A 27,444-nucleotide genomic window follows, 5' to 3' on the forward strand; every position below is an offset into this window, starting at 1 on the left:
TTTTGGAGTAATGCCGAATCATCACGTTATAAGTTAGGAGGAATTCTATCCAAATTTTTATTCTAAAATCAGACTCGTACAATTTGATCAGTGGAATATTGGAACTGAGTATATTGTGTTGAAATTTTGGGAGGAAATAGATTTGACTCCAAGCGTTTTTTTGAAACCAATTATTATTATAGAACTAGTGACAGAGGTAGTCAAACTAAAAGTTGTCTCAGCCAAGCCTCATTTTTTCCACCGAATGAGACTCAAAAACAACGGCTGTATCTCATCGGCCGTCATTGTGAACACCTCTTTCGAGTGTTTTCTTTATTCGGCAGTTTTTTTTTTCTTTCTATAACAATCATTATTATTTCCTCTAATGTACAAATTTTGTATTGAATTTTTTCGGTGATTGATCTATAGGAACATCAAAAGGTTATGATAATTTCTATCGAAAGCGATAGAAATTGTCATTACCGCAATGCTCATGTACAAATTTACCTATAAATGTTCTGTTCTTTCAGGTTTTTTAGTCATGAGCTTAAATGATACCTCTGACGACTCAATGCCAGCGTTTTGTGTGTGCGACTTGCCAGTTCACATTCTGGAATTAATTGGCAAATTTCTGGTTCACGAGACCAGTCCTTTAAGATTGGCCCGGAATAGTTTTAACCTCAGAAGATCAATTTCTCATTTGATGAATTTACGTGCAACGTGCATTTACCTGAATGGGATTATAAAGAACATGATGTTAAAGTTAGATTGCGAAATTAGTTTGGATTGGTTTGATTCCCCATATATGGAACGTAGTGAGGATATATTCCGGCTAATTGAGTTTATAAGAACTAGAACTAATTGGCGCATCAAATCTCTCAGAATAGATCCACATTTAAATTTGGATAAGCGCGATGTCCTCTCCATTCTTCGTGAAAATGAACTTCTCTTTTGTAAAAACTTGACAAATTTATTTCTACCCTTGCCAAGAACTGACCAAAGTTTCATCGTTAACATATGCGAATGGTTGATCACAACCGCTTTTACTGAGGAACCGAACATTAGTCTAAACTGGTGTAGTCGTGAGGTTTCGTTTCCGTATCCCGAATTGGTCTCATTGTTGCAATTCAATGATGCTGACAGTAATTCATTTTTGAGCGATAGTTCACTTCGGGCTATTTCGTCTTACTCGAATCTGACAGTTTTAGACATGCCTTACTTGAATTGTGCCGTTGAACAATTGAAATGTCTCCCTAATTTAAAAGTAATTTCAGTTGCTGGTTTATATCAATCTAATTTGGAAGATAATGCAAAATTTCTGAAGTTCCCAAATATCGAGAGATTATATTTGTGTTCTCCTGAAGACGAATATTTTTATAATTTGCCCAATATTATTAGATTGTGTTTTCCTTCTATAGTTTGTTTTGGAATTTATGGGAATCTCGCCGTCTCAGAAGACAGTGCTATTGATTTTTCTGGCCTTCCAAGATCGTGTAAAATTCTGATAACGGAGCTTATGTACTCTGGCTACTTTTCCGGATGTAAATACGTTGAGAAAGTAAACATCTTTTTTCGCTACGGAAGTCTTGATTTACTCAATTATTTATCTGCTTTAAACACAAAGTTTCTAAAGATAAGTTTTGGAAATTTTTCGCTGCATTCATCAGAGTTATTACCAATTGTCTTGTTTATACTGAATGGTTTTACGTCTTTAGAGGTTCTGTGTTTGGATGCCGTTTTTCTTTCGGATACTTACGAAGTCCACGAAGAATCGGATCTCTGTAGCATTTTAGTCAAGATTCTCAAAGGAAATAAATGTTTCGATTCAAATTCATTTTTTCGAGAGCAATCAGAAATGAGGCGGCTTTGCAGAAAGAACGGTAATCTAAAGGTGCTTAGCCTTGGGAAAACTTGTTTTGTGAAGAAAATGGTTGGAGCTGCTCTCTTCAGAGAAATAGACAACTTGGATATGGAGTTATGCTGGGATATGCTACCCCGGGACTCTGTTTTAATACCCTTAGAATTACTAACAGATGAATCATATTGATTTATCAGTATATACTCATATCAGTAATATTTCATTTATCAGTATTATTTTTTAAGACCGCTTATAATACCATCCTTCAGATGAATATATTGTAGCAATTTGCTTTATACATAATTACTATCACATAGCTAGATTGATTACAATATAAGTTGATCAAAATGCAATATATATTCTTGCATTCTTTAATACATACTTCTCTGCGATTACAATGATGCATATACTCTAATCTTATAAAAAAGATCTAAATAAATCAAAGTTCTTTGTTCAAGTAGGGCATTAGTTTTTTTTGAAAGTTGAAGGGGTTTTAATCAGTCTGTTATGTGTTAGAATATCAGCGGAGTTGAGCGCAAAAAGTAACGGTTTGCTGATCAAATCGTTCTAATCAAATCATTGGCCGTTTTTGGTTTTGGTCGTTCGTTTGAGTATCTATTTTTGAGCCACCAGATATCTGAATTCCTAGACACCAGTGCGGCTAACTTAGCAGCTCAGGTTTTTAGGGATGATTTCCCGACGAATACAATCAACCGAGTTTTCAAAATTGAAACATGAAAGCGTTGTGTGCACTCTTATCTGAATTAAGCATTCGTTACTATCGTTTACCGATATCAAATGCGTGGAGAAATTTACTCTTTTTGAAGCCAGTCTTCTTTCTATATCTTCATAAGTCCGCAGAGAGGCTGCAGAATTGTAAAGGGATTATTTTCCTTAATTTGCCATTTATATCCGCGGCCTATCCCACCATTTCGGAAAACCAGATAAAACGGATTTCTTGCTTAAAGTTTTTGTCAATTCGTCAGCGGGAGTTTGACGCAGATAACCGTAAGTCACATTGAATACAGTAGTTGAATTCGCAAATTGTAAAGTAAAGTATAGTTTATATAACCGATTGTTGAAATGACAGCATTTTTTTGATGAGTACAATAAAAATATGTCAAGCAAACAATCGGTAGGGACAACAAATGAGCCTTCTGGCTCTTCGCCCTTAGGGATACCAAGTTCGTGGCTAATTTATAAATCAAATCTTAGATCCTAGAAAAACAATTCAAACAAATTTTTGTTGTCTGGTATGAAAATTTTAGCAAGCATTTTGAGAAAAAAGAAGATACTCGATTTAGAGCACGAATTTATGCTGTGTGGTAGCAAGTCTGCGCTTTTTAAACAGTTGTATGTTTTTTGGAGCGTGTTTGCCATTGACTTTTCCTTAGTGCACCTCCTACTGTATTGAGAGGGTAATATTCCCCGTGCGCTGCGACGAGTTTTGTAGACAGAAACCACAGTAGAGCTTTCAGTAAGGAATTGTAGTGGCGACTCGGATCTTAATTGTTTTTCAAGTTCTTTGAAAACTTCAAAGATATAAATTTCGAAAACTGTTATTAAGTTGCGCCGCTCATAAGTGTTGCGGAGAGAATCAATTTGTTGTTTGAAAAAGATAGCTCGAATTATCCTTCGATGGCAGTTTTCGAGAGGCTGTCAATTTGTTTTGCTAGCACTTCCATATATATCAGAAGACCATAAATTACGGTTCATTTTGCATAAGAATGTTAAAACGTTAACATGTGTTTAATGGTGAGAAGGTTCCTCACCTGTTCAATTTCGCTATATACGCTATGTGTTCTTTGTACGTCAGTTTTGGGTCTAGATAAACTCCAAGGTACTTGCATTTGTGATCTGTAGATGTTTCTTGCTCCTGTAATTTCAGTGTACCCTCTGAATTGCAAATTTTACCGAAATGCATCAATACGCACTTCGAGTAGTTCACCGATAGTTTGTTCCATTTGAACCAGTCATTTTTCCCGCTCAAAATGTTTCAGATGATTGCTCTATTCTATCCGATAGCGTTCTGCCAATTTTTGCAAATTCGTCTGGTTCTGAAGTTTTTTGAGTGGCCATGTCATCATTCGTTATTGCGCGGAAGACTTGAAAAAGTTACCGAGAAGATGAATTGATTCCTTTTTTTCAAATTTTCTAGTTTTTTCTGCGTGCGGATTTTTTGTGTTACATCATCCCTTGAACGCTGATGTCAAAGTTTCATTTTGTCGATCGGAGAGTTCTCCTATAAATGAAAAAATGTGTTCCTTTTATTGATCGCGTTCTTTATATTGTTTGTTATCCAAGTAATTTTTCTATGACAATTGACTTCACGCAAAGGTGCAAACTTTTGAATTGTATCCGTTAATGATTTCGATAAATCAATAAAAGTATCTTCGGCAGTGACATTATCAAGATCAATTTGTCGCAGACTTCGGTGCAACACGAACAAAAATCTAAGATGTTTTCACCCTTCAGCTTTAAAAAAATTTGCTGCCAGATTGCTTCTGAAAATGATCATTCATAGTTGTTGTGATAGTTGCAGTTACGATATATTTTCTCGCTAAAATGAATTCTGTCAACCGGTAATTTGGTGGTCTGTAAATCAGGCAAAAACGTTTTTTTCCGTCAGTGCCAATCTCGATTATCAAATTTTCAATTTTGGTATTCGAATGTTCAATTGTTATGTGTAGGAGATCGTTTCTTACGGAGAAGGCAATTTCACCAGCTCTTCGCGAGTCATTGCGCGGCTTTTAGAAGTCATTGGGTGATACCCTTCGAGGCGATATATTCCTACCGGATCTTGCTCTGCCGTAAAGGTTTCCGTAGGGCCTATCACAACCTGGTTGTGTATCAAAGTCGTCCGCAAAGATTACCAATTCGTCAAAGTGACAACTTAGACCTAATATTAAGTCCTAAGATATTGCAATTCACTGTTTGTTTGTTAGGCACGGCTTGGTACTCAGAATAAGATTATGGTTTTGTTTACAAGTTTTCCGTTGCCTTTTGCAGTCAAACTTTTTGTCGTATGTTTTTCGTCGCTAATTTTCGGAAAAACTTGTAACTTTGACCGCAAACAAAAAATATGTCTTGTTTGCCACTCGCTGTGACTTCGCATCAGCACAGCTTTCACCTGGAGATTTTCTCGCTCTTTTTGAATTGAAGCTCCGGATGCCACTTTGCTTTGGCGTTTTCTCATGACAAACAATCCCGGCTGCAGTCTTGGTATGAGGAGGATGCTTCTTCTTAGGCACAGCTACCTCTTTTATGTCATCAACGGCTTTAATACTGATCACAACAACACTGAGAAAAGCACCTTCTGTGCTCTTCTTGATTGCGTGGTGTCGGGACAAAACATTGGATTTATAATTCGATAACTAATTTTTATTTTCATAACCTATAAATTTTTCAAAGATTCCTCCAAAATTTCACTGAATAACCACAATATGTTTTTTCTTGATCACGTTTTACTTTAATTCCTTCATATGGTAGCTATTTGAGTCAGATCTGACTTTGATGGTAACTTATCCGATCTACCAGTGTCGTCGAGACCTAATTCTTGGAATTGTGCTGGAATATCTATGTCTGTCTGTTATGGGTGGATCTTTTTCTATAAATTTGCCTGTCGAGACTCCTGTTGTGTGCTAATCTTGTCAGCAAGGATCTTCGTTTTGAAAATATCTCTCAAAATTGGCTGAGATTACTATCAGTAATTATCTTGTTGAATTGAATTCGTTCTGTCCTGGCCACTTCTTTCATTTTCCCACAAGCTTTTTCTTCAGCTTGCTCGCTAAAATGTTCTTCTAAACTTGAAGCAATCGATCATTTAAGTGCAATCGATTATTACTTAATGGTAGGTACCTAAATGTTTACAGTATATTATTTAATGGCTTTCAGGCAAATTGCCAGAATTACAGACTAAAGTTTACTTTTACTTTCACCACTTTAGTTCCTTATAAACCGCACTTTTCTGGTTAAATCGTTCTAATCAAATCGTTGGCCATTTTGGGTTTAGTCGTTGTTTAAGTATCTATTTTTGAGCCGCCAGATATCTGAGTTCTAGACACCAGTTCGGCTAACTTAGCAGCTCCGGTTTCTAAGGATGATTTCTCGCTGAGTACAATCAACCGAGCATTTTCGAATTTGGAACATAAGAGCGTTGTGTGCACTGTTATCTGAATGAAACTTTCGTCACTATCGTCTACCGATACCAAAGGCTTGGAGAAAATTACCATTTTTATGCCAGTCTCTACTTTCTATATCTTCATAAGTGTGCAGTGCGGCTACAGAATTGCAAAGAGATTTTTTTTCTCATTTGCCAGTTATATCCTCGGCCTATCTTGCCATTTCGAAAAACCAGATAAAACGTTTTTCTTGCTTAAAATTGTTAGGAATCTCAAGTTATGAGGATAGCTCATTTCGAACTTTGAACACTAAAAAAGTTTTTGTTTTTTGACATAAATTGGTCCACAGTCAAGTGTGTCGAAAACTGACCACAGAATTGATCGTTGGCCAAAAAACTTTTTTGTCTCTTTTCTCTGTTTGATTATTTTTGCTAACCATTAGATTTTGTTTTTTTTACAATTGGACAATAGATTCGTCGGATATAACTGAGCTCCTAAATTTTTTCAAGTGAAAGTTTTAAGGTTATTCTGGGGCGCAGTTTTGATTCCTTTATAACAACTTTTAATATTTTTTGAATTTAAGTTTATTGCGTTTTTTGAGTCACACCGGAGCTCTAAAACGAGCAAAAATGATTAGCTTCAGAATGTAAAATTGTTTCATATTAGTTTTTGACCTAAAAGGATTTCTTGCGTGGGTTTTTGTTCGCCTGTTGTTTGACTTCTGCTTTATCTGTTTGCAGTATATCTATTTTTCACAACTGCTTTTCAAAGGTATCAAATGATTTTTGATGGTGCCTAGTTTCGGTCAGGTAAACTACTCAGTGAGCAGTTTGTTGCTACTTTGACGTCATATGTTTCTAAATACGCAATGGAGCATTTCCGCTGCTATTTAAAATAGGGGTCGTGTTTTCTCCAATGAAGGGTACTTTTTTTCTATTTCGAAGTTTTGGTTTGCAGTCAATGCTTTTAATTAGTAACAAAATTTTACGTTGACGTCACATGGTTTTGAAACTCATTCGCTTTCAGCCGCTGTTTTTTGTCATTATCTTTAAATACCGATCCTATTAGCATATTTCTGAAACGCAATAGAGAATCGTTCATTTTAGCTGCTTTTCTTTTTTGTGCTTTTTCTATATCTAATGACAGGTATCATTTCCTCGCTAATGAGTAATTTTTTTCTAATTAAAGGTTTCAGTTTTTAGTGAATGCAGTGAATAGGTAAAGAATTTTTTTCTGCTTTGACGTCACATGGTTTTTAAAACGCAATAGACAGTTTTCCATTTCATCCGCGATTGATTTTTTCGCTCCGTCTGAGTATCCTTAAATACAGATCCTATCTTCTCTCTCATGAGGAGTAATTTATTCTAAGATGTTTTCACCCTTCAGCTTTGAACAAATTTGCTGCCAGATTGCTTCTGAAAATGATCACTCATAGTTGTTGTGATAGTTGCAGTTACGATATATTTTCTCGCTAAAATGAATTCTGTCAACCGGTAATTTGGTGGTCTGTAAATCAGGCAAAAACGTTTTTTTCCGTCCGTGCCAATCTCGATTCTCAAATTTTCAATTTTGGTATTCGAATGTTCAATTGTTATGTGTAGGAGATCGTTTCTTACGGAGAAGGCAATTTCACCAGCTCTTCGCGAGTCATTGCGCGGCTTTTAGAAGTCATTGGGTGATACCCTTCGAGGCGATATATTCCTACCGGATCTTGCTCTGCCGTCCAGGTTTCCGTAGGGCCTATCACAACCTGGTTGTGTATCAAAGTCGTCCGCAAAGATTACCAATTCGTCAAAGTGACAACTTAGACCTAATATTAAGTCCTAAGATATTGCAATTCAGTGTTTGTTTGTTAGCCACGGCTTGGTACTCAGAATAAGAATATGGTTTTGTTTACAGGTTTTCCGTTGCCTTTTGCAGTCAAACTTTTTGTCGTATGTTTTTCGTCGCTAATTTTCGGAAAAACTTGTAACTTTGACCGCAAACAAAATATATGTCTTGTTTGCCACTCGCTGTGACTTCGCATCAGCACAGCTTTCGCCTGGAGATTTTCTCGCTCTTTTTGAATTGAAGCTCCGGATGCCACTTTGCTTTGGCGTTTTCTCATGACAAACAATCCCGGCTGCAGTCTTGGTATGAGGAGGATGCTTCCTCTTAGGCACAGCTACCTCTTTTATGTCATCAACGGCTTTAATACTGATCACAACAACACTGAGAAAAGCACCTTCTGTGCTCTTCTTGATTGCGTGGTGTCGGGACAAAACATTGGATTTATAATTCGATAACTAATTTTTATTTATTTTCATAACCTATAAATTTTTCAAAGATTCCTCCAAAATTTCACTGAATAACCACAATATGTTTTTTCTTGATCACGTTTTACTTTAATTCCTTCATATGGTAGCTATTTGAGTCAGATCTGACTTTGATGGTAACTTATCCGATCTACCAGTGTCGTCGAGACCTAATTCTTGGAATTGTGCTGGAATATCTATATCTGTCTGTTATGGGTGGATCTTTTTCTATAAATTTGCCTGTCGAGACTCCTGTTGTGTGCTAATCTTGTCAGCAAGGATCTTCGTTTTGAAAATGTCTCTCAAAATTGGCTGAGATTACTATCAGTAATTATCTTGTTGAATTGAATTCGTTCTGTCCTGGCCACTTCTTTCATTTTCCCACAAGCTTTTTCTTCAGCTTGCTCGCTAAAATGTTCTTCTAAACTTAAAGCAATCGATTATTACTTAATGGTAGGTACCTAAATGTTTACAGTATAGTATTTAATGGCTTTCAGGCAAATTGCCAGAATTACAGACTAAAGTTTACTTTTACTTTCACCACTTTAATTCCTTATAAACCGCACTTTTCTGGTTAAATCTTTCTAATCAAATCGTTGGCCTTTTTGGGTTTAGTCGTTGTTTAAGTATCTATTTTTGAGCCGCCAGATATCTGAGTTCTAGACACCAGTTCGGCTAACTTAGCAGCTCCGGTTTCTAAGGATGATTTCTCGCTGAGTACAATCAACCGAGCGTTTTCGAATTTGGAACATAAGAGCGTTGTGTGCACTGTTATCTGAATGAAACTTTCGTCACTATCGTCTACCGATACCAAAGGCTTGGAGAAAATTACCATTTTTATGCCAGTCTCTACTTTCTATATCTTCATAAGTGTGCAGTGCGGCTACAGAATTGCAAAGAGATTTTTTTTCTCATTTGCCAGTTATATCCTCGGCCTATCTTGCCATTTCGAAAAACCAGATAAAACGTTTTTCTTGCTTAAAATTGTTAGGAATCTCAAGTTATGAGGATAGCTCATTTCGAACTTTGAACACTAAAAAAGTTTTTGTTTTTTGACATAAATTGGTCCACAGTCAAGTGTGTCGAAAACTGACCACAGAATTGATCGTTGGCCAAAAAACTTTTTTGTCTCTTTTCTCTGTTTGATTATTTTTGCTAACCATTAGATTTTGTTTTTTTTACAATTGGACAATAGATTCGTCGGATATAACTGAGCTCCTAAATTTTTTCAAGTGAAAGTTTTAAGGTTATTCTGGGGGCGCAGTTTTGATTCCTTTATAACAACGTTTAATATTTTTTGAATTTAAGTTTATTGCGTTTTTTGAGTCACACCGGAGCTCTAAAACGAGCAAAAATGATTAGCTTCAGAATGTAAAATTGTTTCATATTAGTTTTTGACCTAAAAGGATTTCTTGCGTGGGTTTTTGTTCGCCTGTTGTTTGACTTCTGCTTTATCTGTTTGCAGTATATCTATTTTTCACAACTGCTTTTCAAAGGTATCAAATGATTTTTGATGGTGCCTAGTTTCGGTCAGGTAAACTACTCAGTGAGCAGTTTGTTGCTACTTTGACGTCATATGTTTCTAAATACGCAATGGAGCATTTCCGCTGCTATTTAAAATAGGGGTCGTGTTTTCTCCAATGAAGGGTACTTTTTTTTTCTATTTCGAAGTTTTGGTTTGCAGTCAATGCTTTTAATTAGTAACAAAATTTTACGTTGACGTCACATGGTTTTGAAACTCATTCGCTTTCAGCCGCTGTTTTTTGTCATTATCTTTAAATACCGATCCTATTAGTATATTTCTGAAACGCAATAGAGAATCGTTCATTTTAGCTGCTTTTCTTTTTTGTGCTTTTTCTATATCTAATGACAGGTATCATTTCCTCGCTAATGAGTAATTTTTTTCTAATTAAAGGTTTCAGTTTTTAGTGAATGCAGTGAATAGGTAAAGAATTTTTTTCTGCTCTGACGTCACATGGTTTTTAAAACGCAATAGACAGTTTTCCATTTCATCCGCGATTGATTTTTTGCTCCGTCTGAGTATCCTTAAATACAGATCCTATCTCCTCTCTCATGAGGAGTAATTTATTCTAATTGAAAGTCAAATTTTAATGATTTTCTATTCAAATTTTCTATTATTTTTCCTATTCATTTTATGGTCAATTCGTTTAATTATTTAGAAAGTCTTTTTCAAAGAATTTGAGTGGTTCTTTGATTTTTGCCTGAATCTGTTGTCCTTCATTTTTGTCCCTCCATCCCATTGTCGACACCTCTATCGTAAGTCTTACTGATAAAATTTTAAAAGTGTTAAAAAGTGAATGTTACCGTCTTTTTAAAATTATCAGTATTATTTATCAATATCAGTTTTTGTAATACCACCCTTATTTGGCCCCATAGCTAGAAATGTGGTTATATGTGCAATGGGCTCTCATGGCTAACAATAAACGGAGAGGGTCTGTGTTTAATTATGGTCAAAAGGGGTACAGTGGTTCTCATGACTAAAATTGGGTTGCTAGACGCTAAGAGTAATCCATGCACCTTTAAGATATTTACGTTTTAGTGTGCTCTCTTGAAAATTTTGGTTGCTTTTTGAACCTAATTCCTTGCAATATTTAAATTTCAGCCTACCAGAGGGTTTAAGAACGTAATCGTTTTCAACTGAAAGCGGATATGCTCTTATTTGGGTGTCTGAAGCCATATGCATTTGAGACAGTGTCTTGTTTTAGTGTTTTGAACTATTCCGACTACCCTGAAGACTGTAAACATGTGAAAGAGTGAACGAATTTGAACTCTTTTCTCTTTCTTTCTTTCTTTTGCATGTTGTTCCGTATGTTTATTGTCCTGACTAAAGTGAAGGTGTTGTTTTCTTACAGTCTGGTGCCATTTCTTGCCTCTCTCAGTAATCAATAAAAGTATAAAAATTTATTCGTCATTTTGTGACAATCTTTGTTACATGTTAAGTTGTCTGAGCTAATAAAAAATCGAATCTTGTGTCTACAAGATCAGTCTAAGTATCTATAAGGCATGTCAACAAGTTCTGTTGGTCTCATTTGATATAACATTTTCATGTGCACCTTTAAAGTTCATGGCTAGCACATTCAGATATTAACAGTTCATTTTGGATTGTAAAATTGCAGTTTCTAATGTATTCTATCAGTTAGAATAATTAGAATAGTTATTAGTTAGATATATTCTATCAGTTAGAAAGATATTTTGGAGCTTTTCCGTTTGTGCCTCCCAGTACGTTATGCTCCCCAGTTACACATGCACGTGTTGTCATTACATGGTAAATCATTATGTAAACATATGGCACGTGCGTCTGGGGGGTGCAAATAATATGTGCCCACTAACCGGGGGGGGGCACAAACGGAAAAGATCCGATATTTGAATGCATTTCTGCGATGGTCAGATAGTACGTACATATGTCTATATTCGTTATTCGTGTGTTGATTTTGATCCGCCAATTTGCTCTTAATGTACATTTATTATTGTAGCAAAATGCCTTATTTAAAGCTACTTGCGGAACTTTTTTGGAATATTAAAATTGCTGTTTTTTGTAATATTCATTAACAGAAGTTAAAATCTATTACTCTTTAAGTAGAACCTTTTAGTTTTTCAGGCGTTTTCGCTTTAGATATACACCCGTTTTCGTAGCAGAATCAATGGTTTTGGTCATTTTGTTACGGATAATCCGATCGCAGATAAAGTTCCCTGCAATGAGATTTTTTTTCGCCCTCACATAGTTCATCTGTTATTTAATACGCCGAAGTGTCTTATTGTTATTTATATGTCCAAGTTAAAAGTTCTAATCCAATCTTTACCGGAACCTATAGTTTTCTAAATAGCGTGTAAACTTGCAAATAGAGGATCTAAAGAGATGTTAACATGTTTAGTATAGATTTATGGTCAAGACTAGAAATAGAATAGTAATCATTCTAATTTTTATGAAATTTGTTCTTAATAAATAGGAACATAAATTTATATCAATTATGATACGATTGGCTACTATTCTTTCCAGAAGAAGAAAGTTTTCAACACATGCCAGACAGCATTCGGCCATGCTTTTGCAACATTGTTTGTTTTGATTTTATGGTGACATTGATGCCGCGAAAAGCACTGCCATTGATTTTTCTAAACTTCCAATTTCGTGCAAGCTTTTAAAAACTGATCTGATTTACCGTATTTATTTTTTCCGGATGTTAACTTATTGTTTAAATCAGCATTCTTCAACTCTTTGTTAGCTTTGATTTGCTCATTTTTTGCATCATTCTCTAGAACACACATCCTCTAAAGATCAATTTTGAGAATTATTGTTTGCTCCCGTTCTCAAAGTTTTACCATTAATCTTGTTTCTGTCGAAGATTTTCAAAATTTTGGAAGTTTTCTCATTGAAATGAGTTTTTCTTTGGATCCAGACGATATGATTGCAAATCTCAGTGTTGTATTACAGAAGGTTTTGGTGGGGAATGCTTTCTACGATTCAAATTGTTTTTAGAATTGATGCAATTTTGGTGGAGTAGTAACAATAATCTAATAATTTTTATGCTGTGGGAGTCATGCTGCTCTTTTCAATATTATGGACAAAATTGATTCCAAATTATGTTGAGTGTTGCGACCCAGAACAGTGTTATTTTACCTTCGGAGTTGCTAAAAAATGGTTCAGATTGAGTTATTAATGTCGGCTATACATTTGTACGATCAGATATTTTGATTCGTTGCTGGTCATTTTAATATGATAAGCATTTGCGTTGAAATCTTCTTATTTTGAGTGTATTTCTGAGTGGCAATAGAATATCATATTCTTAGTTATAAAGAACTAAAAACCGAACGGTTTACTTTTAAAGTTTGCATTTTCATGTTTTTTCCCTTTTTGCGGAAAATTGTTTTTAGACAACCGTTTATGTTTTTTGCGATCGTTCTTGACATCTAAAATTTCTTGTTTGCCAAGCAAAACTTACAAACTTACAAAAGTTCGTTTTTGTCTGACGACTCAGTTCGATTATTGAGAGGACAATTGGTCTCTGTTTGGTGCAATAATTGGAATTTTATTGTTTTTAGTCGTTTTTGTTTTTTTTGCTTTGAGGCTGTTTGTGTGAACTTTTGATTTTTGCCTTGATTTGCTCTTTTTGTTTGTTGTCATTAGATTTTATTAATGAGAGATACTCCTAGCTTTTTGGTGAGGCATACCTAAATTTAAAAAAAATTATTCTGTGGCTATGATTGTTATAATGCGGCTATGTGGTTATATGGTTATACTGTGGCTTCGACGGAGTTTTTTATGTTGCCTGTATTTAATTTAGCCTGTTTTTGTTGTTTTTGCTGCATTATCTTCAAGTCTCGTCTATGAAAAGACCATTGGGATTTCTAAATAGCTAGCGATTTTTTATGTTTTTGAGTTCAATACTATATGGATTTCATCGTGAACTTCATTTTTGAAATTGTTTCTCCTCGAAAAATAAATTGATTTGCAATTTTTTTAAAAAGAAACAGCGGATTGGTCCGTTTTTTTGTCCTTTTAGTTATCATGTTTCTCGCTTGTTTTGTGAAAGAATTGTTGTTTTAAGTAGGATGATATTGTTGAAGTAATATGAACATAATATGACTTGTTTGGTAAAATTGAACATCTTTCGCTTTTGAAGTAAATGGAATTTTGTCCAGGTTTCTTTCTGCTTTTTTTCCTGTTTGTTTCGCATTTGTTTTCTTTTTGTAAGTTTTGCTCTATGTTTAAGGCTGATTTTACCATTAAAAAAGTTGAGATGCGCGTTATTACGTTCTTCTTTTTTCTTTTTGGGGTCTTCAGTTCAGAACCTGTGCGCGTATCTTTTTTAATCCGTTGTTTTTCTTGATAATAGTATGAACGTCGGATCACACACCAAGAAGTCAAAAAGCTGCATTTTTGCTGAATTTTAACACTGTGCTGCTGCTAGTTTGTTCTTGACGTCGTTTTTCACCGTAATTTTAGATGCGTTTTTGACCAATTAATTGACAATTTTATAACGCACTTAATTAATTGTTCTAAGAAATGCAACGGCTAAACAAATAAAGGGATCCACTGGACAATTGTAAACCTTTGTCTTTTGAAGGACCTTAGTGGTTGAATTTCGGTTCGAAAATTATCTTGAAGCTAAATGCAGAATCTCATTTTTGTTGTTTGAAAAAAATTAGGTATTTGTCCCACCAATTGGTTGTTTCTTCTGCTCAAAAAAATGTTTGCAAACGATATTTTTTATTTGATTGTAGTGTGTTATTCTGTTCATTTTTTGCAGTCTAAAATATTTGGATTGTATTGGTGCGCTGTATTTTTTTCAGACTTGACACTTTTTTGGCGTTTTGAGGTCATTGAGAAGTCGAATCAGAGTGGTGAGTTTAGTCGCGCTGCAGTACTAAAGTGAGCAAAAACTTGTTAGGTTTGAAGCGTGGATGTTTCAAATTACCTTAGTGAAGTTAGAAAGTTTTTTTGAACAATTTTTAGGTTTTTGAAAGCGGTTTGTTCTTCGCGTGCGAGACGTGCGTCTGTATTCAGTGTTTCTTCTCCTGAGTGCTTTTAATTTGATGCAGGTGTGTTCTCGCTACCTTTTTGGCTTGAGTTAATCAACGAGCAGCTAATGCCTTTATGACTTTTATACTATCTTTTTTCTTAAAAAAAATTTGATAGTTTGATTTTTGCTTTTTTTAATATTTCTGTAGTCTTATTGCTAAGTATCAATATTGACAGGCCTAATTGGTTGGTATTAAGCTATAGATGAGCCAACTATTGGTTCGAGATCATTGGTACTACTTTTGATGACTTTGACACTATCTGTTCTCAAAGTTTTCTCAAATCTGTTCTCAAGTGACACTACCTGACACTATCTTTTCTGGTATCATAATTTGCCAAGGATGCTTAAATTAAGACAACAGAAAGAGTTCTCAAAATTTTCTAATGATTTTTTGTGTTTGTTTTTTTGTTGTCGGATTGTTCAATCTCATTATGGATACTTCTCATATGTTGATAGTTGGGATGGATTTAACCTTTTTTTTCAGGTCGAAGGTAACGCTTTCTATTACTTTGGAACTTTGAGTTTTTATTGTCCATTTTGTTGTTTCATATCTTAGTGTCGTAAACGACTGGTATCATATTTTGCCAACTATCCTTATATTAAGACAACAGAAAGCATTCTCAAAATTTTCTAATGATTTGTTTGTTTTGCGAGTATCTGTTTTTTGATGTCTTATTTTTCAATCTCATTAGGGACAGTTCTCTATGTTGCTAATTGGGATTGATTTAAGCGTTTTATTTCCGGTCAAAGGTAACGCATTCTATGACTGGCACTTTGAGTTTTTGTTGTCCTTTTTGTTGTCTTATATCTTAGTGTCGTGATGGACTGGTATCATATGTTACCAAGGTTGCTTAAATTAATAGAGTTAATTGATTCATTTCAAATTTTTTTGCTTATCTAATACATGCACGCTAATTTTTATACCTTTTGCCTTCCTATTGCTTAATTCCATTGATGATATTTCTCATTGGTTGCTAATGAGGTGTTAATGAATTAAGGTTTTAATGAATTGTTTTCAGCCGGTAGTGGTCGCTCTTAGACGTTTTGTTTGCAGTTGAGGAGTTTGGCATTTATTCATAAGTAGCTTTCTTTAGCGCAACTGAATTTTAATTATATTCTGATTGTTGTCTTTTTTTCTTTTTGCGTTTTTTGCTTTGTTTGTCGTTGATTCCCACAAGCTTGTTGTCTTTCTAAGGATGCTTGTAGTCATTTTTTAAACAGTTGTTATTTTCAGTGATTCTAAAAACACTAAATTTTAGAGAAATGAATTTTCTATCTATTTTCTTTTTTTTGTTTATTTTTGAGCATATAGTGACATTGGCTGTGTTGTCTTATTTTAAAAATGTTAATTTTGACGCCATTAGTCAATTCAATTCTTTGGTTTGTGACTCAGGACTTTAGCTGCTATTTTTCTCTTAAATTACAAACCATGATCTACCCTTGATTATTTTGACTTTTTCCTGTGTCCGCTTAATTTGGGTGACATTGAAGCTAATGATGAGGATGAAAAGGGTCGGAACATTATGCGCGGTCGCACATTACCGAGAATCCTTATTACGTTATCAATTGACAGCTGCTGAAGCTGTTATTGAAGAAATACGATGACTAACATATCGCTTGCCCCCAAAATTTTCAGGATTTACATTTGATTAAGTATTTTGTGCCTGTAATTTTTTGATTGGTTTTCTATAAATTAAACCGGCTAATTTTAAAAATGGAAAGAGGAACCGTAGAGTTGAAATCAATGAAATTTGTCTTCCTTACTAGAAATCATCGTAGCATTTGCGGCTTTTTCGATTTTCGGTTTAAATATTCTTTAACTTGATTTTCGATTTAAAAATTCTTTAACTTGATTTGCTTGAAAAATATCTACTGTTGTCATTTAGTGCATGATTCCTGAGTGAGTTTCTACTACTTAAGAATTTTGTTCCTGCGTAAGCATTGCTCTTTTAGTTTGCAGTGCATTAACAGTATATTTGGGTTGATATTTTACGCTTTATTAGAACAACAGTTAACAGCAGTTGAGAGAAATGGCTGACCAGACAAATAGATGTGAACAAATACTTTGCACTTCTTTGTGAAATTTTCTCAATCAAGTTTTACATAATGACTGAGCACTTAAATGGCGATATACAAGATTGTATTGTTTTCTGACAAATTATTGTATTGTTGACTGTTTCTATAGTTAGTGAGCGCTTAATTTTTGCAACGTCATTTATGATAATCAAGTCTACGCGTACATGTAGGTTCGTCTACTTTCATAAGATCAAAGCCCTTGTACTTGTCTGGGTTCAAATTCTGGACTCTGTCTGTATTTTCTATATTCATATTCTATTTTCAATTTTTCTATATTCAATACAGTCTTATTTTCTATATTCAACAAAACTTAAACAACACTTGTTCTGATTACTTGCAGATGGTGACGTACAACAATGCCGACGTATAAGAGTGCCGAAAATTTATTCAATTTTTCTACAGATAAATGTCTGAACCAATGAGATCACTTCAACTGCAATGAGTGCATAAATACTGAACCAATAACAATGAAGTGGTGAGATTTCGGATTGTGTTATTTAGTACGACAAGATACTTGGAGCGAGATAAATTTGAAGCAAACAATAATAATTGTGGACCATGGCCATGCCTCAGAGGCCCGTAGGACTTAATATGAATCTATCACAACCGAACTACTGATCAGCGTGCCCTGTTTTCTTTGAAAATAAATTCGGCTAGCATTTAATTGATAATTAACTGGTATTGGCAGTTTCATTACTTTTAAAATCAGTTCCAGTTTCGGCACTCTTAAACGTCGGCATAGTTGTACGTAATCATTACAGATAAACTTATTGGAGCGCAATGAATTTTCCCGTGGGATTGTGTAGCGACAATGGTTACATACAAGGGAGCCGACGTTATAAAGAGCCGAGAATGAAGAGAGCCGAAAACAAAATTATTCGATCCTTTGGACCCGTCAAGAAGAATACCTACCAGTTCTAACCTTTACTTAGGGAATGTATGTTCCATTTGTTAAAGAAAATTTAAGTTATTTTTTAAATTGATGATCACTTTTTACCTGTTGTTTAGAAAGAAAATCCGTTGTCATTAATTGACCTTTTAGTCTGTATTGCGGTTATATTGAGATCTTATTATCAAGTATACTGGTTCATTAGTTAAGATTATGTTGTGTTGCTGAACCATTTCATTAATTACTTCTGCTTGTTTTTGTATGATGTGATATTAATTTTGCTTTTTCATCAAAAATTGCGCCACATCAACCTTTTTTCGCCGACTTTGTTGAATTTACTAAATAAACAATTTCATACAATTTTGTATAACAATACTGATAAACTGAAGTGAGGCTTATCATGGCTGGCACTATTAAAGGTCCAAAATTCCTGCAATTTATTTCAGTTGAGTTTTCAACATAATTTGGATCTATTCTGTTTTGACCCCTAGCTTAGTGAGCATATATCTTTCATGACCCCAGGCGCACGTGCTATGTTCTTACATAGTAATGTGCTATATAACAACATATAATTTGTAACGGTGGATCATAAAAAAACACTGGCAGCGGGCCCGATTCAGAATAGATCCCATAGTTTTTCAAAACAAAATTTTTGAAAAAAGGAATATTTGAAGTATTTTTTGAATAAAAGCTATTTCTCTGCGGAAAATTTACATTTCAGATAAATTAAGTTCTTATTTACAAAGATTGCCACAGTTTTTTTTTAATTTAGGCCCTATCATCGAAAATAGCGCCTAATCAATCATTTTTAGCTGATTTGGTCTGAATTGGTAAAATAGACGATTTCATACAATTTTGTGAAACAATACTGATAAACCGAACTTAGGCTAATATCTAGAAATGTGAATTGGATGTACACTTCTACAGGTTTCAAATCGAATCTTTTAAGTGTTTCATAGCCATTTAGCAATCCATATCTGATTACAAACGTTTTTCGTTTACTGATCCGTTACACCTTCGGTGAAATTATGCTCCATTATGACGCTTGTTGCGAAAATTTAACATTATTTTATTAATAGCCGCGAAGCGATAGCGGCTATTATTGGGGACATCGTGGTTTTTTTAGGACTCGAAGAGGAATACTGGTTTTCTTAAGTTTTTGAGAATTTGAGTTGTATTGGGGCGCTGTCTTTTTTAAAAATCTGTTCACAGATTTTCACGATTTTTGAAGTCAAACTAGATTGGTGATTTTGGTCACTTCGAAACAGGAAGTGGAGCGAAAAAGCGAGGGGTTTTGCGGCGTGAATTTTTTTCGCTCTAACTTTAAAGTAGAGTGAGAAAACGATATTTGAACAAAAATTCACTTTCTCGCTAGTGGTTTTTTGTTCACATGCGGCAATTTCATTTTGATTTTTACTGTTTTTCGATTTTTTGGATTGGATGTTTTTCTAAATGGTTTTCCCAATCCATTTATCGTTCATTCTAGACCTAGTTTTTTGCTTGAACTACATTTCAATTCATCGCTATTGTTTTTTTGTTCACATGCTGCATTTTAACATTGATTTTCTGATTTTTTAAATTTTTTTCCTAAGATTTTTTTTAGAAATTGTTTTCCCAATTCACTCTTAGTCCCTTCTAAGTCTATTTTTTTGTAGTCAATGAAATTCTTTGAATTGTACTTCAGGACTTGTCCTGCTATATTTTTTTTACCGAAAGTACTATTCGTTCAGACGGCGTTTTGACCTAAAAGTGAAAGAGAATAAGTTGCCGAGTGAACTAACTTTTTCTAAGCGAGAGAAGTTTTGTGATCATACTCTTCGATCAGTGAATGGCTTATCGACTTTGAAAAGTATTTTTGACAGAATGCCGCATATAGATAACCATTTTTAGCCGGTTCTTCTTCTATTTGGCTCAATTTTTGTAACTTCTAATTTGGTTTTTTTTATTTTCGTTTGTCGATTGATGCTGTATTAATATGTAACGTACTGAAATTGATACCACAGAGTTTGGCAGAGTCTAATATTTCTTTTCAAGTGTAAAATGGGCACAGTTTTTTTTCAATTTTTTTAAATTTTAAATTTTTTAAATTTATTAATTTCTAATTTTTTTTTAAATTTTGAATTTTAAGTGTATACGGCAGTGTTCGTTTGGCAGATCGTGCATTGAACAACTCTTGTGAACGTGAGGTCTTTTTTTATAAAATTGTACACAAGCTATTCCGTTTTTTTGCTTTTTTATCCAAGGTTTCATTGTATTCTTGTTTACTTTTGGTTTAAATTAACTTCTGTGAACAGCCAGTGGTTTAATTTTGTTATTGGAAAATGATTTTTTGGCGTTTAATCTTTTAGTTTCAATGAAAACTTGTTTCTTAATCACAATTTCAATGTTTTTATATGATTTTAATATTTTCACAATTGTTCTGCTTAGTATTATAATTTCTCGAACGTTTTTGATAAATGTTTGCTAAATAAATAAATGTACTTTTTTGAGTGCTAATTTTTTGGAGTATTTGAAACATAATGTAAAAATTAATGCTGCATGTGCAAAATAAAAGTTTAGGTCAAACAGCCGAACCAATCGAACAGCAGAGAGAAGAAAGAGAGTAGTTTTTTGTTTCAATAGTTTTTGAAAGGGGCGTGAGTAGGTGCGTAAAAATTTCGATAAGCGAGCGAAATATTTCGATCACTTGCGCCTTTTTCAAAACAATTTTTTAGTTTTAACTCCAATGTTTTCATTCAAATTTTATTGTGGTCTTCATTATTGTAGCATTTGTGGAGTTGTGTGGTTAAAGTAATTTGTTTTAACAGTTTTAGTGATCTTTTGGTTGTTGATTGTTAATTAATTTCAAATGTTCTTTAGAAGGAAATTCCAGAAAATTCGCGGCTAGTTTCGAGCAAAGTTTTTTTCCGATTTTCTATGTTTTCAAGAAGTTTTGACTTTTTCTCTGATCTCATGCTTCTTACTGTAGTTTTTCTGGGTCATTTCTTATTCGTTAGTTGTTGCTTCTATGATGTGAACCTTCAAGTCTAGACCTGGCACTTTTCACTGAAAAAAATTACACAGTTTTCCTTTCAGCTTTTCTTGGCAGTTTGCAAGTTTTTGTTTTTTGTTTTCTCCTGTTATATGGATGATTGACTGATCCAGCAGAAGAACTTGTGACAAATTTTTGCCGAATAATGGCCAGGAAGAACCTTCAAAGTGAAACAGGGCTCTTCTTTTAAATAAATTAAACAATTTTCTTTTTTCAGATTTTTTTTCTGTTCATATATTATTTGTCTGTTACTTCTCCGTCAAGTATGGGCAGGCTGACTGATTGGGCAGGCTGACTCATTAGCATTTTCTGAGATTCATGGTTCGGAAATTTATGGAACGTGTGTATAGTAAAATTGACAGTCCGAATCTTACCCAAAATATCTATGAAAGGACTGCTGATCGATCTGTCTATCTTATTTCTTTAGTTGTGTCAACTCATGGAAGGCCACAGCCGTCTATCGCGGCTATTTTTCGGCTATCTGCCGGCTCTGTTTCATGTTTTATTCATATTAAGAGCAATAATGGACAGAAATATTCAAAAAACAAATTTTCTTTGATCGTTTTTCTCCAAATCATGCTGTTTTTAATTATTTCCTCAAATAATTTAGCTTTAAGGAACGGAGCGGAGTAATTAAAATGCACTCAAAGGTATTACATTTCATTGGTTCCTTTCGGCTAGCTGATATTCAGTTTAAAAGTCCAAAAAAATTTAAGTTTGCAGAAAACTGATCTTGTTTTAATTTTTGTCGAAGTACACCTGTTGACACTTGTCACGTTGAGCTTAAGGAAAACAATTAATTCGAAAATTTAGACTTAATTTGTTTCTCGTCCCAGTATGCTTAATTTAACTGTAACTCTCTTATGGTGAATGCGTTCTCTGTTTGACCACGCAGCGGTTGTAGGGTTGCTTACTTTGTTCTGCTTGTTATTCTATTTTATTGTTCCGACCCTCTTGAGGGGGAGGAACTATATACTCAACTGGGTTTTTTTTTTGTTCCGTGAATTTTCGCCGCTCGATATATTCATCGTAGAGAGTTGAGACTGGTATCATTAGAAAGCTCGTCCAGCGTAGAATATGGAATTAAAAAGATTTTTTTAATTTTCGTTTTCTACAGGGAGTTACCGAGGTTTAAACTTCTGAGAAAATTAGAGTGAATTCACGTTGTTTTTATTCACATTTTCCGGAATTTTTGCCTAAATTTTAGTCAATTTTGCTAAAATTTGTTATAATTTTTAAGAATAGTGTCGTTGATTTTGAAGACGAACAAGCATTTTTGATTGTTTTGATTTAATTTTTTGGTCAAAAAATCTGGATAAACATTTCAAAATTTAGCCTTTTTCATCAACAACAGCACGAAATAAGCTACTTTAGTCCACTTTGATTAAATTTGCCTACAGTACATCCCCAAACAACACTCGTACAATCTTTGTAGACTCAGAGGGGGGCTATTTCTACTTTAGAGTCCGCAGAGAGTGCCTTGTAGTTAAAACTTTGCCGTTTTTTGCTAACTTTACTCGTTGATTATCAAAAATGCAAAATTTATTTTGAGTTTCAACTCAGAAATTATCTATATCTACAACATTCGAAAAATCAATTGTTCTTAACGGACAATAAGTATTAACAGGGGTAGTTTTGGGCCATTCTTGGACTGTTACAATCCAAAAAAAATCGGGTTGTAATCAGTCGGTCTTTTTTTTTTAAAAAAAAAGACTTTTTTTTAATAATAAAGAACAGAACATATCAAATCAAAACTCAGGAGTGATAGGTCCAACCAATTCGCTTGCTAAACAGCTCCAGGCTAATGCATTTAGTTTTTTAATTGAAAGTTTATGGTCGTTTCTTTTTTAAAAATAATTGACTTTTCAATAAATAATGGCTTAATTAACTTTTCCTCTATTTTTTTTCTTAATTTGTTCAACTTCCAGCTTAGTGTCAGCAAAAAAAGACTGCTTCTTCTTTCTACTGAGTTAACATTTATTCTCGGTTGCAGTTTTAAGCCTGAAGTTATTGTTTTCTGGCTTTGAGACTACAAGATTTTAGATTTTTGTTTGTTTTGATATTTGCCAGTTTTTCACGTTTTCTAATTTTGTCACATTATCACATTATTGACAGTTCTCATGTCACCTTATTAGCATTCAAATTAAAGCACAATTGAACATATTAAAATCCTGAAAGATATAAATTATCGTTTTAATGGCCTCGACGCCTCTTTCTTGAAGAAATCAATTGAATTTTTTAATTTTGTCTTAACTGTCATTTATACTTTGTCGTTTCGGTCGTATGAAATTTCCTGTATAGTGATAGCTTTCATTGGCTTTTCATGGAAGAATAGAAAAACCGATATTCTGATTTTAGCAGATAGCTGATGGCTTTTATGATTTTCAAACCCATCGTTTTCCAAAATTATAAAAAAAACTTTTTTAACTTCGCAATTTTGTTCTTTTTATGTTTCTTTTTGTTACCTAATCTCGTTAGTTGATTACAGGTCAAATATGACATTATGGGTGTCAAGGGAATAAAAGGGATTGGTGTCCCAAAATCTTTTTTTTAAAGATTTTGTTATGACCTTACTGGCTTCGACACCGCTTTTTCACAAAAAAAAATTAAATTAATTTGATTTTTGTCATATTTGACGTTCTTTTTGTAGATGCAAGAAATATTCTGGATAATTACAGGTCTCGAGGGTTTCCTTTTCATGAAAAAACGACGATATTTAAATAGTTCGTTTTGTAATTAGTGCCTTTCATGACATTGAATGTAATTTTGTTTCGAAAAAAAAATTAAAAGTATTACATACTTTAGCACTTCGCTTTTTCGTCTACTTGTTACCTAGTCTTACTAATGAATGGCCACGTACTACATTATAGCTGTTTGAAGAAGGCGCAATCAAATATATTTTGAGTGCCAAAATTTGGCTTGACGGTTTTGACAGCGTTTTCTGGCAAGTTTCAATTGAAATTTTGTTTGTTCTTTGTTGTTCTTTTTAGCTGCTCTAAAAAATGAATAAGGTCAGGTCCTAATGCCCTTCTATAGAAGCAGCGGTAATCGCAAATTTGTGGTAATATTAATTTATTCCTAATGGTATTTATTACTTTGAAGTTAATTGTTTCAAAAAAATAAGTTAATTTTTTTTACTTTTCTGTTTTTGTTCTTTTTTGTATAATTGTTACCAAACCTTTTTATGGACTGGTCGCATATGTTTTCTGGTGATTTATAAGTTATTTTTGTTTAGTTTCAGGTTTATCTGACGGTATGTTGACTTTGTTATTAAATTTAGTTTTTAAGAGGGACATAAATTTTTTGATGTAATTAATGTTTGTTGTTGTTGTTGTTTGATTTTGCTGCTCGTTTTGACTCGCTTTCTTAATATTGACATATTACAGCAATCTAATGCATCAATTTTTACTCCACTGAGTTATTTGTTTTGGAGGTTATCTTATCGTTCATACAGAATTTTTTGAAAAAGACTTGGGCTTTTTTGGGATTCGCAAAAAATAATTTTTGGGTTTTTCTATCTGTTCCTCATTTGGTAGACAATTATGCCAAAATTGTGGATGGGCGGGGTCGGAACCTTATGTGCCATTGCACATTACCGAGCCGCCTTGTCGGATATATTATCTTCTGCTAGATCAGAGTTTTTTCGTTGATGAAAAAATAATTGGCGATATTTTATCCTATTGCACAAAACATTTTTACCTCCTGTTTTTTTTTAATTTTTCAATGTTATGTAACCTACTCTCTTGCAAATTTTACTTACTTTTACTCAATTATGGCATGCTGCACCATTACTAACGTTGCATTTGTTAGAATTTGGATGCAGACATCTTTTTCTAATAAGTTGATGAGAATGTTTTGACTGACTGTTGTACTCCTATTCTAAAAATCTTACTTGACAATTTCAGATGAATGCCCTGCATTTTGCGAATTTTACCGAAGTCAGTCTTTTGTGCTCAAGAATAACTAACAATGAAGAAGCTATGTAAGTGGGTATCACGGATCCGCTTGAAAGATATTCCTTCGAATCCAGAACAATATGAACTATCATATCTGGACATGTCCTCAAACTTATGTTTGTACAATTTGCCAGAGCATGTTCTGGAAATAATTTGCCAACTTCTAATTGACGATGCCCCAATTACAAAGAATTCGCCTGGTAGGACTTTTAGACAATCGTTACTTCCTATCATGTATTTGCGTGCCTCCTGCGTTCACTTGAGTCACATCATCGTCAATTTGGTGCTGAAATTGGACGGTGAAGTTACAATTGATTGGACCGATTCCCCGGATATGGTCAAATTGGTAGATTTTATGAGAAACAGAACAAATTGGCGGTTCAGATCTTTGAAGATAAAGCCACTTATCGGATTTGAAGCTTCGTTTGACTATGTTTCCATACTTAGCTACAACGAAATTCTGTTCCGTAAAAGTGTCAAACGATTCATCCTCTGTTTACCGTCTCGGATGTTGAGCCAAAGCTACCTTAGAAGACTGCTTGACTGGTTGACAGAAGTTGCATTGACAAAAGATTCAGTTATTAGCGTACGATTCCAGTATTTAACCACAATATTTCCCTATCCTGAATTGGTTTCTGATTTATCCTGCGGTGCTTGGTCGTTTGATTTCAATCGGTATAATATCGACTTTCAAGTGATTTCCATTTTCCGAGATTTGACTGTTTTAAATATTCCTCACCTGCACTGTGATATTGTGGAACTGAAATCTTTCCACAAGTTAAAACATCTCCATGTTTCAAGTTTATCAATGACTAATTCACGATGCCCTCCAAACTTTTCAAATATTGAAAGCTTGACCTTTTGTTCTCCAGATCGCGAGTATTTTGATCATTTGCCCCTGATTACAAAATTGTGCTTTCCTTGTATTATATATTTTGGTTTTTATGAGGCACCCCTTGCGCATTTGAGCAGAGAAATTCTCGATTTCTCTGATCTTCCGAGTTCTTGCAAGTTTTTGAAAACTAATATTGAATATTTATTTTATTTTGCCGAGTGCAAAAGTATACAGAACCTTAATATCCTGTTTGATGTAACCTACTGCCGAACACTCCCGTATTCACCTTCAACGTTTTTAAATGTGTCGCTTCTAAATATCACCTTCCAGAAAGATTACATCGTGATGCCGGTTTTAGTACCAATTGTTATATTTTTTCTTTGTAACTTTCGGACAGTAGAAGTCTTGTGCTTGGACGATGTTGCACTTAATACACTTTCGAGCACTCCGAACATATTTAAAACTATGATCGAAGACAGGCATTGTACTTCAAACCAGTTTTCCAAAGAGCAAACTGAAATTAGACAGTTTTGTAGAGACAACAAAAACTTGAAGGTGCTTAGCGTGGGCAGGACTTGTTGGTTGAAGAAGACAGTTAGTTCAGCTTTTTTGAAAGAGTTGGACGATATCGCTTTCTCTTACAACTGGGACTTAATAAAGAGAAATAGTGTTTTATTGCCTTTCGAAATGCTGCAAACAGATTAACCGTTGGAAATAATTGGTATCTTTATTTTCGATATGTATTTCATTTCTCATTCGGAAATTTGATGACTCTCGCCTTTATTCTATCTTTTATAAAGTGCTTTTATTTCGGTGCTATAGAAAACTTAGTTATTGCTGCAATTGTTTTTCAAATTTAATGTAAAAAATTTTGCTGAGTTTTTTCCGACCTCGAGTATTATTCCGACTATTGAACATTGATTTATAGTGAGCAAAACGAAGAGTGATAATGGTGAAGTGTATATAGTTGGTGTTGATTGACTACCAACAGCGGCTGGTTAGTCGGAAATGTGCTCACCTTGGACAGATCGCCGTTGAAATTTAAGAAAAAAAACGAACGGGAAAATTTTTTGTTAAATTTGGTTAGGTTAAACTGAGATTTGTCGCCACTAACTTTTCACTTTTTCAACACTAATAATTAACAATTTAAACTATGTGACGAAAAATTTTTAAAGAGTCAGTTAGTTGGTTTTTTCTCAAATTTTTCTTAAAGAACTTTATTAACCGTATATATGTATTGTGATGGTTACAAAATAAAGTACGAACCGTTTTTGGTATCGAAAAATATTTATTGAAAAATGAAGTCTTCAGGCTATTTAGATCTTTCAAAATAGTAAAACTCAACTTTGAAAATGTGAAAAAATGTATTTTTTTCTGATTTCTAGAGTAGTTTTTGCAAACAATTCTTCTGGTTTGAAGAGAACTGACCAATTCGACCTTCTCAAAATTTTGGCGACGTGAAAAAAACCAGTTTCAAGAAATGAACATCAAATCAACCAAAAAAAAGAAAAAATATTTAGTGAATAGATGAACTTTGAGAAATGGAGATCTTTTCTTATCTTTTATTGTTTTCTTTATTTTGTCAGAGCAGATAGTTCGCTCTACTTTTCTCTAGAACGATGAAAAACAGTCGAATTCAGAGGGTTGTGGGATCACAATCTTGAAAATATTAGTACAATTGAAATACATAGTTTTTTTGAAAACTATAATTTTTCATTTCTCGGTTTTTTGAAATGGCTCTCTGAACTGATCTCTCGCAGTCTTTGGGCTGTTCTGTAGACTAAAAAATCAGTTCCGCATATGAAAAACTTCTCCGCATATGATGAACTTTTCTTTTTTCTTGTAGGAAAATGATTTTTCATTTCA

The 27,444-nt window shown here is 33.9% G+C and overlaps 1 long non-coding RNA gene across 1 annotated transcript; it reads left to right on the forward strand.

The window, feature by feature from the left end:
- Nucleotides 1-17,033: 17,033 nt before the first annotated feature.
- LOC142348150 (uncharacterized) lies at nucleotides 17,034-26,466 on the forward strand. Its single transcript, XR_012760712.1, has 3 exons — nucleotides 17,034-17,210; nucleotides 17,629-17,804; nucleotides 24,693-26,466. It is a non-coding gene; the product is annotated as an uncharacterized LOC142348150 (long non-coding RNA).
- The last annotated feature ends 978 nt before the right edge of the window (nucleotides 26,467-27,444 follow it).

Source organism: Convolutriloba macropyga, chromosome 10 (assembly GCF_964194025.1).
Source record: "Convolutriloba macropyga chromosome 10, txConMacr16.3, whole genome shotgun sequence".
In the NCBI taxonomy this organism is placed as follows: Eukaryota; Metazoa; Xenacoelomorpha; order Acoela; family Convolutidae; genus Convolutriloba; species Convolutriloba macropyga.